This window comes from Triticum aestivum, chromosome 7D (assembly GCF_018294505.1).
Source record: "Triticum aestivum cultivar Chinese Spring chromosome 7D, IWGSC CS RefSeq v2.1, whole genome shotgun sequence".
Taxonomy (NCBI): Eukaryota; Viridiplantae; Streptophyta; class Magnoliopsida; order Poales; family Poaceae; genus Triticum; species Triticum aestivum.
This window is the reverse complement of record NC_057814.1, coordinates 12,567,994-12,583,060: the sequence shown is the minus strand read 5'-3', so window position 1 is coordinate 12,583,060 and position 15,067 is coordinate 12,567,994. Positions and strand designations below refer to the sequence as shown.

Genomic DNA, 15,067 nt, shown 5'->3' with positions numbered 1-15,067 from the left:
AAATTTGCAAGATACATGCGGATCTGAATGTTGCAGACCCGTTGACTAAGCCTCTTCCACGAGCAAAAAATGATCAGCACCAAGACTCCATGGGTGTAAGAATCATTACTGTGTAATCTAGATTATTGACTCTAGTGCAAGTGGGAGACTGAAGGAAATATGCCCTAGAGGCAATAATAAAGTTATTATTTATTTCCTTATATCATGATAAATGTTTATTATTCATGCTAGAATTGTATTAACCGGAAACATAATACATGTGTGAATACATAGACAAACAGAGTGTCACTAGTATGCCTCTACTTGACTAGCTCGTTGATCAAAGATGGTTATGTTTCCTAGCCATAGACATGAGTTGTCATTTGATTAACGGGATCACATCATTAGGAGAATGATGTGATTGACTTGACCCATTTCGTTAGCTTAGCACTCGATCGTTTAGTATGTTGCTATTGCTTTCTTCATGACTTATACATGTTCCTATGACTATGAGATTATGCAACTCCCGTTTACCAGAGGAACACTTTGTGTGCTACCAACGTCACAACGTAACTGGGTGATTATAAAGGTGCTCTACAGGTGTCTCCGAAGGTACTTGTTGAGTTGGCGTATTTCGAGATTAGGATTTGTCACTCCGATTGTCGGAGAGGTATCTCTGGGCCCACTCGGTAATGCACATCACTATAAGCCTTGCAAGCATTGCAACTAATGAGCTAGTTGCAGGATGATGTATTACGGAACGAGTAAAGAGACTTGCCGGTAACGAGATTGAACTAGGTATTGAGATACCGACGATCGAATCTCGGGCAAGTAACATACCGATGACAAAGGGAACAACGTATGTTGTTATGCGGTTTGACCGATAAAGATCTTCGTAGAATATGTGGGAACCAATATGAGCATCCAGGTTCCGCTATTGGTTATTGACCGGAGAGGTGTCTCGGTCATGTCTACATCGTTCTCGAACCCGTAGGGTCCGCACGCTTAACGTTACGATGACAGTTATATTATGAGTTTATATGTTTTGATGCACCGAATGTTGTTCGGAGTCCCGGATGTGATCACGGACACGACGAGGAGTCTCGAAATGGTCGAGACATAAAGATTGATATATTGGACGACTATATTCGGACACCGGAAGTGTTCCGGGTGATTTCGGAGAAAACCGGAGTGCCGGATGGTTAACGGAACCCCCCCCCCCCCGGGAGAAGTAATGGGCCTTATGGGCCTTAGTGGAGAGAGAGAGGGGCACCCAGGAGGGGCCACGCGCCCCCTTCCCCTCTGGTCCGAATTGGACTAGGAGAGGGGGGGGGGCGGCGCCCCCCTTCCCTTCTCCCTCTCCCCCTTCCTTTCCCCCTCCTAGTAGGAGTAGGAAAGAGGGGAGTCCTACTCCTACTAGGGCCGGCCGGCCTCCCCCTTGCTCCTTTATATACGGAGGCAGGGGGGCACCCCAGAGACACAACAATTGATCTATTGATCTCTTAGCCGTGTGCGGTGCCCCCCTCCACCATATTACACCTCGATAATATCGTAGCAGTGCTTAGGCGAAGCCCTGCGTCGGTAGAACATCATCATCGTCACCACGCCGTCGTGCTGACGAAACTCTCCCTCAATACTCGGCTGGATCGGAGTTCGAGGGACGTCATCGAGCTGAACTTGTGCTGAACTCGGAGGTGCCGTACGTTCGGTACTTGATCGGTCGGATCGTGAAGACGTACGACTACATCAACCGCGTTGTGTTAACGCTTCCGCTATCGGTCTACGAGGGTACGTGGACAACACTCTCCCCTCTCGTTGCTATGCATCACCATAATCTTGCGTGTTCGTAGGAATTTTTTTTGAAATTACTACGTTCCCCAACAAAACCAACGCAGTACTCAAGAGGTAGCAAGAAGGATTTCTGGCGCCGTTGTTGGGGAGTCTACACACAAGTTAAGACATACCAAGTACCCATCACAAACTCTTATCCCTCGCATTACATTATTTGCCATTTTCCTCTCGTTTTCCTCTCCCCCACTTCACCTATGCCCTTTTCTTCTCCTTCTTCCCGTATGTATCTTTGTTTGTGTTTCCATGTGCCTTCTATTTGCTTGCATCTTTGCTTGCTAAAAATCTATTGATATGGATCCACTTAAAGTGTTCTACTTGGATAATCTTCGATCCTCATGCGCTCGTGCTGAAACCCCAACTAGCCTAGTTGATGGGAAATCTTTAGATGAGCATGCTCATTTTGTGCGTCACCGTTTGTCTGAAAAAGGGAGACTCTTATGGGATTAAATAAACAGATTTCTATGTTATGCTTGGAATCTTTGTGAAATTTATGATTTTACTTGTTGCTCTAAGAACCTTAAAAAACACCTTCCCTACCTATGTAAGTTTAGTGATAATGAAATCTTATATTCTTATGCAAAGGGTGTTTATAGTTACTATGATATCGAACAAATTGAAGAACTTGTCGTTTTTAAGGGTGCTCATGAAGTTGCTTCTTTGATTGAAAAGTATGATATTACTTTCCACAAATCTGAAAATTCCAACATACTTAAATATTGCGATGAAAACTATGCCCATAATGTCTATGTCCAAGAATTTATTGAAAGAGTGACCGTTGCTTTGGAAGAAAATAATGATATGCATGAATCTATAAATAATTATGATTCCGATGATTTGATTGAAATATCCCTTGATGAACATGATGCTTGCTATTCTTGTGGCCATGATGCCAATATTTATGAAGACGAATTTGCTATAGTTCCTTATGTTAAAAATGAGATCGTTGCTATTGCACCCATACTTGATAGTTCCTTTGATGAAAAGCATGATTGCAATGATTTTTCTATAAATTCTCTTGATGTCAATTGTGCCAATAATATGCAAAAACCTAAGTTTGGGGATGTTAATTTTGCTATGCCTACTACTTGTTGCAATGATCATCATTGGGGTGATTCTTCTTACAATCTTGAAAATTTATTTAAGCCCCATGATGAATATGAGATTGATAATAATGTTTGCAATAATACTGAAAGTGGGTTTGGAAGAGTGTCAAATTTAGATCCCACATATTTGGATAGTGTTCAATCTTATGAAGTTTTTGATAAAAGTGGGTTTGGAGAGGTCATGACTTTAGTTAATGATATTCCCACTATTTTGGAAGAGTGTCAACTTTGCATGCATGTGGATCATGTAGAGAAAATTTTATGTGAGAGCTATATTGTTGAATTTGAATATGATCCCACATGTAATTATTATGAGAGAGGAAAATATTGTGGTAGAAACTTTCATGTTACTAAATTACCTTTCGTTATGTTGAGATTGCTATCGTCTCTTTCTTCTTCCTTGCATATGCTAATTTTTGCTTACTATGATAATTTGTTTTCTTATAAAATGCCTATGCATAGGAAGTATGTTAGACTTAGATGTGTTTATCACGTGTTCTATGATGCTCTCTTTGTGCTTTAATTCTTGTCTCTGATGTGAGCATCATTAAAATTATCAATGCCTAGCTAGGGGCGTTAAACGATAGCGCTTGTTGGGAGGCAACCCAATTTTATTTTAGTTACTTGCTTTTTGTTCCTGTTTAGCAATAAATATTTTATCTAGCCTCTGGTTAGATTTGGTTTTATGTTTTAATTAGTGTTTGTGCCAAGTAAAACCTATAGGATCTTCTTGGATGATAGTTATTTGATCTTGCTGAAAAAGTCAGAAACTTTCTGCTCACGAAAACAATTGTTTAAAATCACCAGAACGTGATAAAATACTGATTCCAATTGAAGTAGATCAATCAAGAAATTATCTAGGTCGTCCTATTTTGGTAGAATTTTCTGAGTTACAGAAGTTTGCGTTAGATACAGATTACTACAGACTGTTATGTTTTTGACAGATTCTGTTTTTCGTGTGTTGTTTGCTTATTTTGATGAATCTATGGCTAGTAATGGAGTTTATGAACCATAGAGAAGTTGGAATACAGTAGGTTTAACACCAATATAAATAAATAATGAGTTAATTACAGTACCTTGAAGTGGTGGTTTGTTTTATTTCGCTAACGGAGCTCATGAGATTGTCTGTTGAGTTTTGTGTTGTGAAGTTTTCAAGTATTGGGTAAAGATTTGATGGATTATGGAATAAGGAGTGGCAGGAGCCTAAGCTTGGGGATTCCCAAGGCACCCCAAGGTAAAATTCAAGGACAACCAAAAGCCTAAGCTTGGGGATGCCCCGGAAGGCATCCCCTCTTTCGTCTTTGTCCATCGGCAACTTTACTTGATGCTATATTTTTATTCACCACATGATATGCATTTTGCTTGGAGCGTCTTGTATGATTTGAGTCTTTGCTTTTTAGTTTACCACAATCATCCTTGCTGTACACACCTTTTGAGACAGACACACATGAATCGGAATTCATTAGAATACTCTATGTGCTTCACTTATATCTTTTGAGTTAGATAATTTTGCTCTAGTGCTTCGCTTATATCGTTTTAAGAGCACGGTGGTGGTTCTATTTTATAGAAATTATTGATCTCTCATGCTTCACTTATATTATTTTGAGAGTCCTTTAGAACAGCATGGTAATTTGCTTTTGCTATAAAATTAGTCCTAATATGATAGGCATCCAAGATTAGTAAAAACTTTCATATAGAGTGCATTCAATACTAAGAGAAGTTTGATACTTGATAGCTGTTTTGAGATATAAAGGTGGTAATATTAGAGGCGTGCTAGTTGAGTAATTATGAAATTGAGAAATACTTGTGTTGAGGTTTGCAAGTCCCGTAGGATGCACGTATGGTAAACGTTGTGTGACAAATTTGAAGCATGAGGTGTTCTTTGATTGCTTTCCTTATGAGTGGCGGTCGGGGACGAGCGATGGTCTTTTCCTACCAATCTATGCCCCTAGGAGCATGCGCGTAGTGCTTGGTTTTGATGACTTGTAGATTTTTGCAATAAGTATGTGAGTTCATTATGACTAATAATGTTGAGCCCATGGATTATACACACTCTCACCCTTCCATCATTGCTAGCCTCTTCGGTACCGTGCATTGCCCTTTCTCACCTTGAGAGTTGGTGCAAACTTCGCCGGTGCATCCAAACCCCGTGATATGATACGCTCTATCACACATAAGCCTCCTTATATCTTCCTTAAAACAGCCACCATACCTACCTATTATGGCATTTCCATAGCCATTATGAGATATATTGCCATGCAACTTTCCACCATTCCATTTTTATGACACGCTTCATCATTGTCATATTGTCTTGCATGATCATGTAGTTGATATCGTATTTGTGGCAAAGCCACCATACTTAATTTTTCATACATGTCACTCTTGATTCATTGCATATCCCGGTACACCGCCGGAGGCATTCACATAGAGTCATATTTTGCTCTAAGTATCGAGTTGTAATTCTTGAGTTGTAAATAAATTAGAGTGTGATGACCATCATTATTAAAGCATTGTCCCATGTGAGGAAAGGATTATGGAGACTATGATTCCCCCACAAGTCGGGATGAGACTCCGGACGAAAGAAAAAAAAGAGAAAAAGAGGCCAAAAGAAAAAAAGAGAAGGCCCAAATAAAAAATAAAAAATGAGAGAAAAAGAGAAAAGGGACAATGTTACTATCCTTTTTCCACACGTGTGCTTCAAAGTAGCACCATGATGTTCATGAGAGAGAGTCTCTTATTTTGTCACTTTCATATACTAGTGGGAATTTTTCATTATAGAACTTGGCTTGTATATTCCAATGATGGGCTTCCTCAAATGCCCTAGGTCTTCGTGAGCAAGCAAGTTGGATGCACACCCACTTAGTTTTTTTTGTTGAGCTTTCATATATTTATAGCTCTAGTGCATCCGTTGCATGGCAATCCCTACTCCTTGCATTGACATCAATTGATGGGCATCTCCATAGCCCGTTGATTAGCCACGTCAATGTGAGACTTTCTCCTTTTTTGTCTTCTCACACAACCTCAATCATCATATTCTATTCCACCCATAGTGCTATGTCCATGGCTCGCGCTCATATATTGCGTAAAAGTTGAAAGAGTTTGAAAAGGCTAAGTATGAAACAATTGCTTGGCTTGTCACCGGGGTTGTGCATGATGAGAGCATTTTGTGTGACAAAAATGAAGCATGACCAAACTATATGATTTTGTAGGGATAAGCTTTCTTTGGCTATGTTATTTTGATAAGACATAATTGCTTTGTTGGCATACTTGAAGTATTATTATTTTTATGTCAACATTAAACTTTTATCTTGAATCTTTTGGATCTGAACATTCATGCCACAATAAAGAAAATTACATTGAGGAATATTCTAGGAAGCATTCCACATCAAAAATTCTGTTTTTATCATTTACCTACTCGAGGACGAGCAGGAATTAAGCTTAGGGATGCTTGATACGTCTCCAACGTATCTATAATTTTTTATTGTTCCATGCTATTATATATTCTAATTTGGATGTTTAATGGGCTTTATTATACACTTTTATATTATTTTTGGGACTAACCTACTAACCCAAGGCCTAGTGCAAATTGCTGTTTTTTGCCTATTTCAGTGTTTCACGGAAAAGGAATATCAAACGGAGTCCAAACGGAATGAAACCTTCGGGAGCGTGATTTTTGGAACAAACGTGATCCAGAGGACTTGGAGTGGACGTCAAGAAACAGCCGAGGAGGCCACGAGGCAGGGAGGCGCGCCTGCCCCCCCCCCCCCCCCTGGGCGCGCCCCCACCCTCGTGGGCGCCTCGTGGCTCTCTTGATCGACTTCCTTCGCCTATATATACTCATATACCCTGAAAACATCCAGGAGCACGACGAAACCCTATTTCCACCGCCGCAACTCTCTGTACCCGTGAGATCCCATCTTGGGGCCTTTTCCGGCGCTCCGCCGGAGGGGGCATCGATCACGGAGGGCTTCTACATCAACACCATAGCCTCTCCGATGATGTGTGAATAGTTTACTTCAGACCTTCGGGTCCATAGTTATTAGCTAGATGGCTTCTTCTCTCTCTTTGGATCTCAATACAAAGTTCTCATCGATCTTCTTGGAGATCTATTCGATGTAACTCTTTTTGCGGTGTGTTTGTCGATATCCGATGAATTGTGGGTTTATGATCAAGATTATCTATGAACAAAATTTGAATCTCCTCTGAATTCTTCTATGTATGATTTGTTATCTTTGCAAGTCTCTTCGAATTATCAGTTTGGTTTGGCCTACTAGATTGATCTTTCTTGCAATAGGAGAAGTGTTTAGCTTTGGGTTCAATCATGCGGTGCTCGATCCCAGTGACAGAAGGGGAAACGACACGTATTGTATTGTTGCCATCGAGGATAAAAAGATAGGGTTTATATCATATTGCTTGAGTTTATCCCTCTACATCATGTCATCTTGCCTAATGCGTTACTCTGTTCTTATGAACTTAATACTCTAGATGCATGCTGGAGGTCGATGTGTGGAGTAATAGTAGTAGATGCAGAATCGTTTCGGTCTACTTGTCGCGGATGTGATGCCTATATACATGATCATGGCTAGATATTCTCATAACTATGCTCAATTCAATCAATTGCTCGACAGTAATTTGTTCACCCACCGTAATACTTATGCTATCTTGAGAGAAGCCACTAGTGAAACATATGGCCCCCGGGTCTATCTTCCATCATATTAATCTCCCGTCAACGAGTTATTTCTGTCGCCGTTTATTTTGCTATCTTTACTTTCAATCTATATCATAAAAATACCAAAAATATTTATCTTATTATCTCTATCAGATCTCACTTTTTGCAAGTGGCCGTGAAGGGATTGACAACCTCTTTATCGCGTTGGTTGCAAAGTTCTTATCTGTTTGTGTAGGTACGAGGGACTTGCGTGTGGCCTCCTACTGGATTGATACCTTGGTTCTCAAAAACTGAGGGAAATACTTAAGCTACTTTGCTGCATCACCCTTTCCTCTTCAAGGGAAAACCAACGCAGTGCTCAAGAGGTAGCAGTGTGCTGGTCCGCATGTGTCCTCTCCTCTATCACCCCCTTTCCTCGGCCGCACCCTGGTTGGCACAGGTCTGCCGATGTTCGGGGCGGGTGTCCGCTGGTGGCTCAGTCGGTCGGGGGCTTCCGGTTGGGCCAAAGCCGAGGCCTTTGTGTGGTCTTGGGGTTGTCTGGTTGCAGGGCGGCGGCTCTGGCGTCGGGAGGCATGGCGTTTGGGGGCGGAGCGTGCGTCTCATGTGTGGGCGGGCAATCATAGCCATGTGGTATTGTTGTAGGTGGTTGAAGTCGTATCCTTCCTGATGGCTCTGTCGCGGCGTTCCCTCTCTTGTCATCTTTCTCGGGGTGGAAACCTGATCTTGAGGATCGGGCAATAGTGGCTATCAATGGATGTACCCTACTAGGATGCACCGCTTTGGAGTCCTAGCTTCTTTGTTGACCGGCTCACCTCTCAATTGTGGATGATCATGGTGGAGGCCTCCGTCGGCTCCAAGCGGTCTTCCTCGATCATCTGTAGTTTGCTTGGTTGTGAGTGGGGTGGTGTGTCACCGGCCGGCACCTTTGTATCTTTCCTTGGGTGTGTGTGTTGGGTGCAGTGGTGGTGTGTGTTTGTATCGGTCTCTCGGTTGTAATCGATGATGGTTTATTTATAATATAAAGCGGGGGCAAAACCTTTTCTATAATAGAACACTAAGAAATTACACTACGTAGTTGTTACATATCTTATATCTTATAGGAGTAATATTTACTAATTGGATGCACCTTTGGAGCCTCCACCTTAATTCTAGGAAAAAACATCTACAATAAAGGGTACAATAATCATTATGCCTAGGGAAGTATATTGCTAGTGGAATGACAAGCACAGAAAGGCTTGCTCCTAAGGGCATCTACAATGACCTGCCGCAAAATGCCCGCAAAGATCCAGACTAACATGTTCGGAACTTTTTTGCCATCCAACGTAGTGGCACATACATCCGTGTGTCCGAGCTCCCGGAAAGCGGATGCAAAGCTGTGGGTGGTTTGCCGGCGTCTGCACCATAGGCACGTAGAGATTCGACCAAACAGTCCAACCCATAAACCTCTCCTGTGCGATGGCTTCCTCTCCCACACAACAGCTCCAACCATACCTTGGCTATTGGGACCACATTCATGTTGGTCCAGAGTGGGCATAACCATACACAGCAGCCATACGGCGCTACATTGAAGCGGCATGGCCGCTGACAGCGCCGCCTGCGCCGCGACAGCTCATCCTCCACACTGTGTTCAATGCCAGCTCAGAGCTATGTGACCGGACGGGGCAACAGGACGGCTCCCTACTGCATTGAAGCCAGCTGCCCGCTTGTCTGCCTGGCTAATATGGAACAGGCGCGGCGGCCGAGAAAGAAATTTCAGCACCCGCATTCAAATTACCCATCACTTGCCCTAGCCAGCAGCAGTTATTTAAACATTGTCGCACACAAGATGAACAATAACACCTCCACTTCACTTCATCCTCCTTGCACCTCCACGTAAGGCTTTCTTCAATGCAATGACGATGAGTGGTGACACGATGTGGAAGTGGCTCTCATTGGTGTAGAAGCACGATATCACAACCCTTGCAAACAGCTGGCAGGCCCGACGTGCACAATGCATAGAGGCCGTACTATCATTGAGTTTGCTGGAGGAGAGGTCAGAGGACGACGACACGATAATGGAGGAGGCACCCTATGATGACCCGACACCCATGCCGGTCACCGGATTCACGTTTGCACATGCACAGGCACTCTATGCCACCATCATGATGGAGGTGCAACATGAGGAGCAGTCGGTGCCCCCGCTGGTGCCGGTGTTCCAAATGGTAGACGAGGACCAATGCCACAACCTCAATCTCCTTGTGTATCACTCGATGGCGGTGGGGCAGGTCGCTGGCGAGTGGGTCAACAATGGGGTCGTCGAGGCCATGGTGGCAAAGGACCCGGCCTTCTTCGACCATAAGCGAGAGCCCTATGAATCGACGCACAGCACCCACGCGAACCGGTGCATGCGGTGGCAGTAGCAAGTCATGGCAGAGGCGGATGCTACGGTGGCACATGCGGAGACGGGCCAAAGTGCTGCCACTGTCGGCAGTTGTGCGTCATTTGTGCCAGGCCGCTAGAACATGGAGACGGGTCAGTCCGGCTCGATCGTCGACCTCACCTCCATCGGCGACCTCCACGACCAGGCGGTGGGCTCCGAGGGGTGTAGGGCGTGGGAGATGGAGCTGCCCACATCGGGCGAGGAAGACTAGGGCTAGGCAGTTTACCTTGTGCTATGTAAAATACTAATGAAAAAATTGGTGTTTGATTCATATTTGTCCGGTTTTCATGAATTCCATTTGGTTTATTTAATTTTTATTCAAAATTTTGTACGGACGTTTGATTCATATTTGGTTTGTTCAATATTCGGTATTGGCAGCATACCGAAACCAATAAAATCAGATGGGATGAGGCAGCAGTGCGGCGGATGCCATCCAACAATGAGAGGGCGAAACTGCAACCAGCAGAGGGATGGGGAACAAAGAGCTAAAGCCTAAGTATGGAGACGACACACTTGCCGAGAAGCCGCATTCAAACTCTCTGTAACGTGGTACGTACGTAGCTTATTTTTTGTTGCATGGTATAGTATGGATTTAGGATGTGACATCTGAGGTATGTGATCGTGGATGTCTAAAAATGAGGGGTGATCGGGCTTGTCCACGGACATATGATATGTGCGGCCGTGGATGCTCTAAAACTTGTTGGCAACTGTTTCAATTTAGCCATTTCTGCCACGAATGCTACGTGTCTAATCCATTAGTATGGATTAATATTACCCCTTAGATCAGCAAAATGAACGATCAGTGTTGCTGTGATGTACAGTATAGGGCCTCATCTTCTATAACACTACGTTCCCTAGTTTAAAAGTATCTACATTCAACTGAGGTCTCCAATTAAGATTGGTTCCTTAATTTTGACCGGGTCAATAATTTCTTAAAGCTATCTCATTCAATTTTTTTATACTGACCACTATGCTTCATAATTTTTAAGACCTCAGAATTAATTAGGATCTTCAATTTAGAATTGGTTCAGGCCTATTTTGACCCGGACTACAATTTCTCAAGGGCCCTCCCATTCATTTTTCTAATTTTCTATGTCCCCACTTTGAAGCTCTTTCATTCAGTTGAGATATTCAATTTTGAATTTGGTTTATTATTTTGGTCGGGCCCCGGTGAAACTATTATTGTGTGTTATAACCGTGTTCAATATTGGTAATGACCATATCTTTGCCGGGAACTTGCCGGACAGCTAGTTTGACCACACATCAAGCTGTAGCAAATTCAACGTCGTGATTTTGCGTGGCAGCTCCCCGGTGAGTCCGCTGGCGAACAGGTACACAGACTTGAGCTTCCAGCTTTGGATGGTGCCAGACCCATGCTGGGATCTCGCCGGTGAGCTTGTTATAGTCCATGGCGATCAGCTGGAGGCTCGCTAGGCTCGAGTAGGCCTTCGGGATCTCGCCGGTGATGTTCATGCTAGACATCGAGAGGTAGCTCAGGTTGGTCAACTTGGCGAACTCCAGCGGCGCTGGCGCCGGCTCGAACGGGTACCAGGCAAGCGTCAGCTGCTCGATCCCGGCGAGCTTGCTTATCTCGGCAGCAGGGTACGCCCGGTGAACTGGTTGGTGTCAAGAATTAGCGACCTCAACGCCGGCAGCCTGGCCACCGTCGCCGGCATGGCGCCCTGGAACTGATTACTCGACAGGTTGAGGTGTGCTCCATCACCAGCGACAGGCAGCTGATGTCGTGTGGAAGTTCCCCATGAAAGGCGTTGTTGGAGAGATCGAGGTAGCGGAGCTGGGAGCACGCGTAGAGCGGGGCGTGAGGGAAGACGCCGGTAATTAAGATTGTTCAGTCTTGGCAAGGATATCCCGGTCACCGCTTGTTCGCCACCGCAGACGACACCGATCCAGGTGCAGTGGTTGGCGTTCGCAACGGGGTCCCACGACACGACACAAGCTGCGCGGGGCTTCCCCACTCTTTCTTCACTGCCAGGAGGGTGGCTGCCCGAGGTGGGCTGCGAGCTCGATGTACCGGCCAGGGCCAGGTGCAGGACGCCGACGAGTATTTTTGTCGGAAGTTTCATGGCGAGGTTTTGGTACTGACTACTGAGCACAGGTGGGGAGTGGGCCATGACGAGTGGAACTGGCTTCATATACGCGTGACAAGGTAGTACTAGCTCTCTAGTTATGACTCATTTTTTCTTTTCTTTTGTGAGCGGTACTAGACATGGCTCATAGTTGGTCATCGGTCGTTGGGCGTGGACCAACGGCTCAACCGTCAGTTTTTTTTTCTCTCATATCCACCGTCAGTCATGGTCGTGTCGACGATACATACCGGTCCATGGAGTAAACAGATGCTAATTTCTTAGTTGAAAAAGGTATTAGAAGTAAGTTAGAGCATCTACAGAAGCACTGGGCAAATTTAGCCCTTCAAACGTCCGTGGACGTGGCCGGGCATTTCCGGAATATCCTCTAATTTTTGCTGCATAATAACAGTGACCCTTACTTCTAACCCTCACTTTTTCTCTCTGCGCGTGGCATTTCATCGAACAATTCACGTGCACACACACCGGCAATTCAAAGGCGTGGGAGACGCTCGTCCAGAAGCAGACGCGCGCGCGAGCTCTGGCCTCGGCGTTAGACACGGCCGTGTGAACTCCGATGTGGACGCGCGTGTGAGTTCCAGCTCCGACGCAAGCACGCCATGCGCCACTACCACGCACGTGAGCGGCAGAGAGCATGGGCAGGGCGCTCTGTAGCGTGGGCGGGCGAGCCCCGGCTTCGTCTTCTGTGTGGGCGTCCAGCCAAAACAGTGTCTTATGATAAGCAAAGTGTTCTTGAGGGTACACGACAATTTCACCATGTCACTTTCATCATGTTGATTTGATTTGTTTTCGCTACTTTGATAATTTGATATGTCGGTGGATCGATGCTTAGGCGTTGTTCTTATTTGAACAAATCTCCTACTTATGATTAACCCCCTCGCAAGCATCCGCGACTGCAAGAAAAATATTAAGATAAAAATCTAACCATATCATTAAACTTTTGGATCCAAATCGGTCCCTTACGAAGTAGCGCATAAACTAGTGTTTAAACACCTGTCACTCTAGCAACCCATCATCTAATAACTATCCCACAATGCGTTTTCTTAGGCCCAAATATGGTGAAGTGCCATGTAGTCGACGTTCACATGACACCACTAAGGGAATCACAACCTACATATCATCAAAATATCAAACACATATGAAGTTCACATGATTACTTGCAACATGACTTCTTCCGTGATCTCAAGAGCAAAATAACTACTCACAAATGATAATCATGCTCAAGATCATAGGTGTATTAAATAGCATAATGGATCTGAATATATAATCTTCTACCAAATAAACCATATGGTAATCAACTACGAGATGTAATCAACACTACTAGTCACCCATAGGTACCAATCTGAGGTTCCGATACAAAGATTAAACACAAGAGATGAACTTTTTTCACACATTGAAGTTGTAAAGTTTGTTTGATCTGCAAAGTGTGAAGTCTATATGTTCTTTCATTTGAGAGAAACAAAAAAGAGAAATCTTTTTGTTGTAACTTAGTTGGAGAGTACGGATCTCAAAGCAATGTTGGAGGGCTGAAGATAAGAGGTTCCACGTAGCTCGACCTACGGAGGAACTTTGTGCTTTTCTTGTGACCTTGCACCTGGGTGCATTTTCAGAAGTTCTATGTAACATGCTACACCCACGGTTTTTTCAGCCTGTTTTGAAATATAAGGTTGGCCTTGAGCCACCTTCTTTTTCAAAAAAAAATTCAAACAATATATTTTATTTCCAATTTCTTTGCATCTACATATAACCAGTGTGAGTAGACAATACCAAATTGCAACAGCCCCATGTTTCTGCGCCAAACAGTAGTTTGGAAAGCAATGGGGTAGTTTTGGGATTTGTTGCTATGTGATTACAATTCACTGCAGGTTACTCCATGAATAGTAGTATAAAATCACTGATAGTTCACATATGACTGTAGGTTACTCCATGTATTAGTAGGTCCACAATGACTGTAGGTTGCCATAGTCAATTCAGTGGAAAGTTGGTTTTGGGTTGTCTGTCGATAATCTGCTGTTGAACTGCTAAACAGGAAGGAGGAGGTCACATATAGTGCAAGTAATCATAGGCCAGCTGATCTGGCTAATTAACATTATTTGTATAGACAAAAATAATACCAAGACATAAAACAAAAGAAAAGTTGCATACATGGGTGCACCAGTGAGCTGGTTTTTTTCCCCTGGTCAGAATGTATCTAATCAGGTTCCTTTTAAAAAATGGTTTCTTTAGTGAAAACCCCACCTTAGTGCATTAAAAACTCTAGGTTGATTAATCATATGCACACAGGGAAATTTCATCTTGAGGCTTTGTGTCATATGCTCATCAGGACGTATGCAAAGTATATATTTCAAGTCGGCTTCCCTGACTGCACTGGTAGAAAAAAGGCCTTTAGTCCCGGTTCGCAAAGGCCTTTCTTTAGTCGCGCCTCTTACGAACCGCGACTAAAGGCTTTAGTCCCGGTTCTCGTGGCTAACCGGGACTAAAGGCCTCCTCCGCAGGTTTAAACCTGGTTTTTTTGCGATTTTTTTTTATTTTCAAATTTCTGAATTATTTTAACCTCTAATCTCTAATCACCACCCGTCATCACTGCTCAATTTATCCTCTAATCTCTAATCACCCCTCATCATTCCAAATCATCTAACTTCCCGGACGGTCACCCATCCTCTCACTACTCCAGCCTGAGCACGCTTAACTTCCGGGTTCTATTCTCCCTCGTTTCCAAGTCTGCACTTGTTGTTTTCCTGACAATAGGAGGATGTCAATTCTATTAACCCTCAGGAATTTAGCTTGAGCATGAAGTGACACATTTCACTGTTTGAGTTTGAAACTATTGTTTTAAAAAACAATAATTATTTAGTAACACTAATATTTCTGGAATAATTAGTTTGACCATTGTTTGACCACTGTTTGACCAGATTTGTCCAAAATTAAAAAAAAACTGAAA

General features: G+C 43.7%; 1 pseudogene; it reads right to left on the bottom strand.

The window, feature by feature from the left end:
* Nucleotides 1–11,172: 11,172 nt before the first annotated feature.
* LOC123170615 (receptor-like protein 52) lies at nucleotides 11,173–12,105 on the bottom strand (annotated as a pseudogene).
* Nucleotides 12,106–15,067: the final 2,962 nt, after the last annotated feature.